At 48.9% G+C, this 9346-nt stretch overlaps 1 protein-coding gene across 4 annotated transcripts in view; it reads right to left on the reverse strand.

The window, feature by feature from the left end:
• The window catches only part of KIF21B (kinesin family member 21B), a 76878-nt gene that overhangs the window by 56207 nt on the left and 11325 nt on the right, over window positions 1-9346 (reverse strand). The window lies entirely within an intron of this gene.

Below are 9346 nucleotides of genomic sequence, written 5' to 3' on the forward strand. Positions count from 1 at the left end.
AGAGAGAGAGAGAGAGAGAGAGAGAGAGAGAGAGAGAGAGAGAGAGAGAGAATGAGTGTCTTCAGGTTTCTAACCCAGAAATAAAGAAGTATGCTCTGGGTTCCTGTTCCCTCCAAACTTTCTTAGAACCAACATGTCCCTCATATCATAGGTTCAAGAAAGGCAGGGAGAGGAGTCTACTGAGCAGACCAACACGCTAAGAAAGGAAGCACAGAAGAGATCCCAGTCTCCAGCAGGACCAGGGCTAGGACAGGAGCAGCAACAAAGGCCAAGAGACATTAGCATCTGTCTATCAAGCTTCCCAGCTGCATTTCACTTCCTGTGGGCATCCAATGTCCCCTCTTTCCCAGAAGCCCTCAGTCCAGGTCCCTGGAGCTGGGGGGGGACTTTTTGAGGCACAAGCCCTGGGAGAGAGCCAGGCATCCCCGGCCCCATCTCTGGGAGGGGAGATGGACCAAGGAGAGAGAGAGTGCCATGAGTCAGAAAATGTTCAAGGAGTCCCAGGGAAGGGCAGGGTCCTTTGAAAGGGACCACAGGCCAGACACACAAAGCTGGGCCCAAGTCCAAGGGGCTAGCAGCATGAGCCCGAAAGCAAGGGGAAGGAATTGGGAAACAAGCATCCATCTGGCATGAGCAGAGACAGAGCCATGGACAGGGCTTTCTCCTCCCAGGTCCTACTCCCTCCCTTCTCATTGGCACCAAGCAGCTGGTACCATGGTGAGATCCCCATGGCAACTGAGTGCCTGCCAGGGTATCTGGGGGTGGGTAAAGAGGAAGCACTCCCCTCCCCCCCAATGAATCAGGGGGAGGGGGGAATTGGGCTCTGCCACCCATCAGCTCCTGCAAACCCTCCTGCCTGGTCCCTCACAATGAGCTGCCTGTCAGGCTTCCTCATTCTAAGCCAACATTTATCGAGAAGATGAAAAGACTGAGAGAGGGATCAGAGTAGGAGCCCAGCGGAGGCTAGAAGACAAGCCAGCAGCTCTCTTCTCTCTGACCCAGGACCTTTGTGGTTCTAAAATCTCGAAAGGGTAGGGTAGGATGGGGAAGGGTGGCAGGAAGGTGAAGATGGGCCAGATGGGCTCAGAAGGAAGAGGAGCTTGCCGGGAACCACACTAGGGAAGGGGGTGCCCAGTGCTTATAATAACAAGATCACCACTCTGCCTATCCCAGATCCCACTGACATCCAGCTGGGAAGTGTGAAATGATTCTTATGGACAAGTAAGCTGAACAAACACGAAGAGAAGACAGCAGTATGAATCATAGGGCCTTTTCTCCAAAGGACACTTCCCTTTTAGGAAATGGGGATGGGAACAGGAAATTACAGAGCTTCTCTAGTGACCCCCAACTTCAACTTCTCCCTAAAACAAAGGACCAGCTTTTAAAAACCAATATTCTACCAGAGTTCCTGTATAGCAGGTGAGTGGCTCAAAGCTTCAATCCAAAGAATCCAAACTGGTTGTTACTTAGGGCAAAAGTGGGAATGGTGGGTGTGAGCAGGCTGCTGGACATTGTGAATGAAAAGCATCATCAGAGTAAAGCATGATCAACAAAGAAAATAGGCTGGTCTTATGGCCAGAGCTGGGGATAAGGAACTAGCAGCCCCTAGGGCTCCTAGAAATATTAAAAGGAAGACTCTGAGGTCATCAAGGGTTCCCCCTCCCCCCACCCCACTGAATCGGTCCCACTACCACTACCTAGATGAAAAGCACAGGAAGGGCAGATCTGGAAGTGCTGCCATTGCATTCCAAGAAAGAGCAAAAGGACGATGAACCTCAAGGATGATGTCGCAAACTCATTTGAATATTTCAGTCTGAAGTTTGAATGAAATCAGGTCTCTTTTGTAGCAGAAGAGCAAAAGGCTTTCATTCATCACCCATCATTCAGTCTCATTCCATTCCATTCAGTCTGATCCAATCCAATCCAAATTCCAAAGACACAGCAGTCCCAGTGCCCAAGGCTGGAGTTTACATTGGGCAGCCCCTTCAATCAAGAAATGTCTAATTCAAGGGTAATTACACTTACAGGAGGAGTCAAAGGCAGGGAAGAGATGGGAGCCCAAGTCTCTAGGCTCCCAGTGCAGAATCCAATCTTAACTCAAGAGGAAAGGCTGCCCAGCTCTCCTTTCCATACAGGGCATGTTACAGTTAAAAAGGCCACAGATCTGGAGTCAGAGGAACGAGGCAGGGTGCTACAGTAGAGAGAGTATTCTTGGGCTCTGGGAGTAAGAGGATCTGGGTTCAGATTCTGCTTCTGACGTTAAGGTCTGTGTGATCTCCAACGAGTCAATCAAACCTCCCTGGGCTTCAGTTTCCTCATTTGTAAAATGGGGTGTGAGGGTGGCAGGAGTTTTTTGTTTGCTTGTCTTTGCATATTTGTTTACAAGGGTTCTGTTTTAGTTTTTGATTTTTTTCTTGTGTGGTGGGGGGATGAGGAGGAAAAGAAATGCCTACTAATTGAAAAATAAAATGAGAAAGCTGAATTAGATGGTCTCTATTGTCCCTTCACGTTTTAGATCTGTGATGCTATGGCCTGAGTTCAAATCACAGCTTGGGAACTTACTGCCTCTGTGACTTTGGACCAGTCACCTAACTGCTCTAGGTTTGAGGAGTCAACCCTTGGGTGACTGGCTCTCAATCTATGGTCTGAAGGCCCAACCCCTGGCAGTCAGTGCCTGGTGGAATGGACATGGATGTCAGTGAATTCCCAGAAGCGGGGCAAGTGTAGTGACTTGGAGTCACAAGGCCTAGAGATTTTAACAGCCTTCAAGCTCCCTGCAGACAGGAGGTATGATCTCAGAGGGCACCCTTTGGCCTCACAAAGGTTGAAGATCCTTTTTCCCAGGGAGGAGGGGTGGCTCTGACTTCTCCTTAGGGCTGTGGACTGCAGCCACTGAGGTTCGAAAAATACAATACACTTCCCTCCCAGGCTTTCTCCTTTCTGATGATGGGATTTTCTGGATCCAATTCAAATACCATTTAATTACCTCTAGCAAATGGCAGTTCTAATGATTGGAGGAAATCGAATCAGGGTCCCTGAGGATAGCCTGCTCTGGTGGGGGTGGGGATCAACACAGCCTTGCTGATTCTGGTTATAAGCTGCTTTGACCACTCCCAAGAGACCCACCTGTCCAAGAAGAGGAAGATAAAATAGGAGGCCGGCTCTTGGAGGCTTTGAAAGTCAGGGTTAGCTATGTTGAGCAATTGTTCAGACAGCTTTAGGGCCCTTTATGAGCCCAGGGTACCCTCCTCTGGATGCCCCCCCCCCCCTCAATCACACTGCTCACCCAGCCAGGAACAGAATTCACATGTCTGACTTCCCCCATTCTGGTGAGAGCCAAACAACACAGAATTAATTCTACATTGCCTGGATCAGGCAATGCCATTTAGGGGAGGGGATGCCATGCCCATGCTACCCCACCTCCTCCCCTCTGGTAAGCTGGACTCAGACCCTGGGGCCTTGGCTCCGATAAGCCAGCTTTAGTCTTTTCTCCTCAGGGCTCAGACCACCACTCTCTACCCAGACTTTGAGTGCCAGTTCCCCCTCCCTCACAACCCTTTCTAGCTCAATTTCATATATAATCTTACTCTAATAGAAGGTAAGCTCTTGGGGCAGTTAGGTGGCATAATGGATAAAGCATCAGCCCTTGAGTCAGGAGGACTTGAGTTCAAATTTGACTTCAATTAGTTGTGTGACTCTGGGCAAGTCACTTAACTTCAATTGCCTCCAGAAAAAAAGAAAAAGAGAAGGTAAGCTCTTTTAGGACAGCAGGGCCAATCATGCTTGCTTGTATTGGTATTCCCAACCTTTGGCTCTTGGTTGATGCTTTATTGACACAGAAATCAGAGGAAAGGAAGAGAGACAGTGGGGTACAGAGGATGGAGTACAGGTTATTTCCCAGGTCCTCTGACTCCATGCTTTCCTCTGACATTTGCTACCTGAGTGAGCTTAGGCAAGTCCCCTAACTTCCCTGAGCCTCAGTTTTCCCATCTATAAAGTGAAGGGGTTGAACTAGATGGCCTCTGAGGCCCCTTCTGGTTCTAGAGCTAAGATCCCATGACAAATCTTATTCTAGATGTGTTTCTTGCATTGTGACTTTGGGTAAGTCAATGAACCACTCTGGGCCTCCATTTCCCTGTCATAATAATGAGTACTGATGTACCACTTCAATGTTTGCAGGGGCAGCTGGGTGGTGAAGTATATAGAGTGCCAGGCTTGGAATCAGGAAGACTCATGTTGCTGAGTTCAAATCCTGCCTCAGACACTTCCTGGCTGTGTGACTCTGGGCAAGTCACTTCACCCTGCTGGCCTCAGTTTCCTCATCTATAAAATGAGCTGGAGAAGGAAATGGCAAACCACTCCAGTATCTCTGCCAAGAAAACCCCAAATGGGGTTGAACATGCCCAAACAACAACAATGATAACATTTGCAAATCCTTAATAAATATTATTTCACTTGACCTCACAACAACCCTGGAAAGTAGTGCTATTAGTATTTCCATTTTATGAGAAAATTGAGGCCAAGAAATGTTAAGTGACTTGTCCAGAGTCACACAGCTCCTAAGTGTCTAAGGTCACATTTGAACTCAAGACTTCCTGACTCCAAATCCAACAGCCCTAGCCACCAGAGCCAGGACTTCCTGTCTCCTCCTGGGTCCTCTTGGGAGAGAGAAATAATTCAGATCTTCAACTATGGCACTTCTCGAACCCCAAAGCTGCCACCAGCTAATCTCCAGCCATGACTCTGAGTGCCTGCGTGAAGCCTCTCTGAAAGAGCCCAATCTTCTTCTGGAAAGTGCTGGCCCTCTGTATCTCTTGGTGCCCTCGCTCACTTTCTAAGAGTCACAGAATTTCAGAGCCAGAAGAGACCACAGACTATTTAGCATAGGGCTGGAGAACCTGCAGCCTGGAGACCACACATGGCCCTCTAGGGCCTCAAGTGCAGCCCTCTGATTGAATCCGAACTTCACAGGACAAATCCCCTTAATAAAAGGAGGATTCAGTCAAAAGGCCAAAGCCAAAGACCTAGAGGGCTATACATGGCCTCTAGGCTGCAGGTTCCCACCCCTGGCTACAGGCACCCATCCCCTCAACAACATCCCCAGTGGGAAGACCTCCAGGCTCTGCTCAAAGACCAAGGCTTTTAAAGCTCTGACTCTAGGAAGCCTATCTTCCACCCACAGGTTCCAGTTCTGCCATCAGGGGCTAAGCAGAAAAGGTCCATTCCTCTTCCATATAAGATTCCTTTAAATATTTGCAGACTGCCAACATATCCCCACTTCTCATTTCCAGATGGGAAGACTGAGGCCCAGTGCAGGACCCACACCTTCCTCTAGGTCACCCAGGCCCAGACTGAACTTACAGTCCCAAAGCACCTGCCTGAGGAAAGAACATTAATGGGGAAACATTTTCAAACCCTGTATGACCTTGGGAAAGTCAAATATTCTGAGACTCAGGTTCTTCACCCGCAACGTGGGATGGGAGGCTGGGGTGGGGGGTGAGGGGCAGATAGCATTGGACTAAATTATCCCAAAGGCCTCTCATAGCTCTAAATTTCTCTGACCTCTGAAGCTTTCAGTACTACTCTTTGCCCTATGAGATCCTCATAGGGTGAGGCTACTTCCGGAAGGTTGCAAAGGCAGAAAGGCAGAAGGGCCCTCGGCAGCAGAGATAAGGGCTGCCCTCCCACCCCGGCCTCAAAACAGGGCTGGTGAGTCAGTTGGAGGAAAGAAAAATGTTCAGCGTAGCAGGCCTGCCTGAAAGGAGAGGAAGGAAGGGAAACCTGGAACTCGCCTCCTTCCTCCTCATCCCCACCCCCGGGGGGGGGGAGGGGGGGAGGCTGGGAACTGAGAGCAGAGAGTGGGGGGTCTTACTGGCGGGCATCACCACGGGCTCCAGGCTCCTCCTAAGCATTTCCCTTCCCCCTCTCCTGCAGAAGGAGATCTGGGTGCCCTGGCTCCCACCCCCACACTCCACCTGCACCAACATCTCTCCTGTTCAAGAGAAGGAGGGCTGGGGGGCTTCAGTGGAGACAGCCAGCACAGAAAGCCCCCTGAACCTCCCAGAACAGAGCCCAATCTATTCCTCACTTGGCAATGCCCAACCTGAAGGCAGAGAGCGGGGACTGCAGCCTTTTCAGGGGCAGGATCTGGCACGGGCGGCAAGAACTCCGAAACTTCCTCTGGCCACAATGAAGAGGGAGCAGGTCAGATGTGGGAAGAGCCCTTCTGGCCCTCTCCCCTTCCCCCTTCCTCCTCCACACATCTACACCACAGACAGGGCTAATGGGTAAGCGGCTGAAGAGAGCTGAGCCTTCTCGGAGACAAAGGCGCAGAAAAGAGCTGAGCTCAGCATTCACAGCTCCTCGGAAAGACAGGCTGGGAGGGCAGTGGGCAAAGGGGACCAGGAGGAAATGCATGAAAGGCCACTCTGAAATGAGTGGCCAAGCTCCCCCACCCCCACCCCAGCTCCAGCATCCCAAGCAGCATCTGGACAGGAGCCCAGCAACTTGCAGGCGGCCCATACCTGGGTGGGGGGGCAGAGGAAGGAGGCAAGTAGGCATCTCCTTTCCTACCCATCTCTCCCCCTCTCCACCCAGGGACATCCCTAAAAATCCTTGGTTCCCCAAAGCTCCACTCAATGGCCCCTAAGATTCTTCAGTCTAGCCCTGGCTACCAGCTAGGATTCTCAGCTCACTGCTTTTCCCCAAATCCCCATTCACCCTGCACCCTGGCTTTGCTTCCTTTTCCTGGCTCCCAAAATCCACCAACCTTCTATCTCTTCAGTAAATTATGTTGTATATTCCTATTAATATACAAGTTGGCTCCCCCATTAGATTGTAAGTTCCATGAAGGCTGGGACTGTTTTTGGTCTTTCTTTGTACCCCTAGTAGCTAGGTGGTACAGTGGATGGAGCCAGACCTGGAGTCAGAAAGACTCGAGTTCAAATCCAACCCCAGACACTCACTAGCTATGTGACCCTGGGCAAGTCACTTCACCCTGTTTGTTTCAGTTTGCTCATCTGTAAAATGAGCTGGAGAAGGAAATGGCAAATCACTTCAGTATCTCTGCCAAGAAAACCTCAAATGGAGTCAGGCAGAGTTGGACACAACTAAACAACTACTTAGCACAGTGCCTGGGACATAGTAAGTGATTAATAAAAGCTTGACTGGTCAACAAGCCTTCTGTAATCTCTTACCATGTGTCTGGTACTATGCTAAGTCCTGGGGATACAAACAAAGGCAAAAACCATGGTGTCTGTTCTCAAGGAGTTCAGATTCTAGTTAGGGACACAAGGTGAAAACTACTATGAAAATGCAAGATATATGTATATACATATACACATCTATAGGGAGATGATGTCAGAGGGAAGTAGGGGCAGGGGATTGAAAAGGTGGGGTTTGGTCCTGGTAACTGATAAACTGAAATGCCAAGTACACAGGGGTCACCAGAGAGATTAGGGGGAAGAGAGAGACCCCATATATCCCTCCCAGCTCCAGGGATCAGTGCTCTTCCTGAGTTTTGGGACTGAAATCAGAGAAGCTAGTATCTGGGTAGAGGAGAAAAAGAAGACAGGTTGGCAGTGTCAGCATGAAATGGGGAGGGAGGCAGCACAGCATGAATCACAGATTCAGAGAATTTGGAATTCTCAATGGCCAACTCATCAGACCCATACATGAAAGGAATCCTTACTATGAATCAACTGCAATCCCCAAGCTAAGCCAGAAGAGACCCAAGAAGACAGGAGGGGTAGAGCTGAAGACTCCTGAGGGCCAGGAGGGTGTCCACCTAGATATATCCTTTCCTTCCTCCCCTGCCTGGACTGGTGAACCCATAACCAAAACATATCTCTAGGAAGGCCCCAGTGCAGATAACAGGGATTCCTCACCTTCTTAAATGTGCTTTCTGCTACAAATAGAGTTCTATAGATTATCTTAGTTTATATGACTCTTCCCAGGGTTGTTGTGAGGGTCCTGCTAAAGTAGACAAATATTATCCCCATTTTAGGATTTTTAGAGCTGGAAGAGTCCACAAAGGTCATCTGGTCCAGTGGTGTTTGTATCACACTTCTGCCTAATGTGACAGCTCTTCTGCCTCTGAGTCCAAGCTATTTCTTCTATATTAGACTGAATGATGGCATCCTATAGGTCTGTATTTAGTGCTAATCTGTTATTCCTAGAAGACCATTTTCTGAGGTTGAGAGAGAATGCTCAAATACTTGGTTGGATACTGAGAGAATTTAGTCTCTCTATTCATACAAGAATTTTTAAGAAGGGATCTCAAGAGATCATCTAAGACATCCTCCTAACTAAACCTGGGATAAACCTGAAAGGAAATTAGGAGAGAATTTTTTTTTTGAGACTGGGTCTTCCTATCTTGCCCAGGCTTAAAGTTCAGTGGCCATTTATGGTTCCCATCCCTATAGTGATCAGCATGGGAGTTTTAATCTGTTCTGTTTCTCAAACCTTGGCCAGTTCACCCCTTTTCAGGTAGTCTGGTGGCCCTCAGCCCCCGGGGGGCTCACTATAATGCTGCCAAATTTAGTGTGGGTACCCAATCTGAACTCAAGTGATCTACCAGCCTCAGTCTCCCCAGCCAGCAGAGCCTATAGGTATATGCTAGCTACCAAGCTTGGCTGAAAACCTGTCTTTTTAAACTCTTATCCCCAAGGTTTATCCTTCCTCAGGACACTTGGGTTCCTTGCCTAGAAATTTAAGATCTAGGATGATAGAAGATGAACCATGTGGAGGTTCTTTCCAAAGGACAGCTGACTAACTTTGGGTCTACTAATGAACATTAGATGGAGTCTCTAATATAAAGCAGACAGTAGCCACTCGTTCAAGGCTGGTCATTGCTTCTTCTTGGTGATCAGCTCTTCCTCATTATAGACCAGAAGGAAACTTATTGGGGCCCCTTGGCCTCTGAGTCCCAAGGCCATCTGATGTGAGGATGCCCCCTTGCTCACAAAGTATTGCCAAGGTCAGTTTCTGACTTTGTGACAGATTTAATCACTGCCAAATCCTTCAGTATTCTCTGCACACAAGGCCTCAGGCAGCTCCCAACAAGGTCCCATAGACAAAACTTCTCTGGGAGTGCGTGTACCACAAGGGAACATAAGGAAAGCCACACAAGGACATTTGACCTTGTAGCCACATGGCTTCTGCAATGAGGTCTCTCACCTCATGTTTCTTCAGTGTTCTCTTCTCTCTCCTGTCTTTGTCTCTCCTACCCCTCACCTAACTTCCTTCTTTCTATCTTAGCTCTCTCCCCTTTCTCTCTCTGACTTTGTCTCTGTCTTTCTCTTCCCTCCCTCCCTCTCCCCTCTGCTCTTTCTCCTTTGTCTTTCCT

The sequence above is a fragment of the Petaurus breviceps genome, unplaced genomic scaffold (genome assembly GCF_028583685.1).
Source record: "Petaurus breviceps papuanus isolate PSGF00001 unplaced genomic scaffold, PetGlider_PUasm1.0 90895, whole genome shotgun sequence".
NCBI classification, from domain to species: domain Eukaryota; kingdom Metazoa; phylum Chordata; class Mammalia; order Diprotodontia; family Petauridae; genus Petaurus; species Petaurus breviceps.